This window comes from Acinonyx jubatus, chromosome X (assembly GCF_027475565.1).
Source record: "Acinonyx jubatus isolate Ajub_Pintada_27869175 chromosome X, VMU_Ajub_asm_v1.0, whole genome shotgun sequence".
NCBI lineage: Eukaryota > Metazoa > Chordata > Mammalia > Carnivora > Felidae > Acinonyx > Acinonyx jubatus.
In genome coordinates, this window is record NC_069389.1 from 15224553 (window position 1) to 15225755 (window position 1203).

Consider the following 1203-nt stretch of genomic DNA (forward strand, 5'->3'; position numbering starts at 1 on the left):
CTTAAACTGAAAGACTATAGTCACGTGTCCTTTCCTCCCAATCGTGTTTCCTGCTTCTCAAAGGCAACTCCTTTCAAACCTTTTTACATGTTTCCTCTGATAATTCTTTTTATATACTTGTATAGAATGTTATTATTTTTATTTCTTAAGTTTTCCATTTTAGAATTATCTATTGGTTAGCTACTATGGAGAATGATGTTATGGTTTCCACAGAAAACTCCAAAAAATCTAGAATTAATAAGAGAATTTGGCAGGTTTGTTATATTAAAAAAAACAACCTACAGAAAGCAATTGTATTTGTTTTAATTTTTTTAATGTTTATTTACTTTTGAGAGACAGAGAGAGACAGAGTAGGAATGGGAGAGGGGCAGAGAGTGAGGGAGACACAGAACCTGAAGCAGGCTCCAGGCTCTGAGCCGTCAGCACAGAGCCCGACGTGGGGCTTGAACCCACAAACCACGAAATCATGACCTGAGCCAAAGTCGGACGCTCAACCGACTGAGCCACCCAGGCGCCCCAAAAACAATTGTATTTATATACAATAGCAACCAATGGAAATTATAAAAATAAAATTGTAGTTCCTAAAAGTGTAACACATCAGAAAATAGACATGACAAAAAATATATCTTTAATGAGAAAGTAAAAATTCTGCGTCGTAAATAAGCGAGGGAAGTGCAAATCATTGAGGAGCAATACCATGTTTACGGAGCAGCAAACTCACTCTTGTACAGATGTTGATATACAGGCTGATGGAGTTCCAATGAAAATCCAAAAAGGTGTGTTTGTGGAACCCTACAAGTTAAAATATTTGTTGGTGATCAGAGAAGCAAGAACAGTCAAAACACTGCTAAATAAAGGAGAACTACGAGGAAGAACTCATCTTACCATTATCAAGAACTCTTTGAAACTATTTGAATTAGGCCAGTGTGATATGAACCAATGGAAAAGAATGGACAGCCCGGAAAACCGATCTCTGTGGAGGAAGAACCACTCCAAGGACCTCCTTTGGCCTGCCTAGTATTGTCACATAAGCAAGAAGTACATTTCTATTGTGTTTTGGCCATTTTATGATTTTGGACCTATTTAGTAAAGCAGTTAGCCTATTCTGATACCACTTCTCTTGCATTAGTATGAATCTTGATATGCAAAAATCACATCAATATTGACCTTCATATCTTTGCCTTGTTTAAAAACACAAGAACG

General features: G+C 37.1%; 1 non-coding gene across 1 annotated transcript; it reads right to left on the reverse strand.

Annotated features, from left to right (window-relative positions):
* Positions 1 to 428: 428 nt before the first annotated feature.
* Positions 429 to 513, reverse strand: TRNAQ-UUG (transfer RNA glutamine (anticodon UUG)). Its single transcript has one exon. It is a non-coding gene; the product is annotated as a tRNA-Gln (tRNA).
* Positions 514 to 1203: the final 690 nt, after the last annotated feature.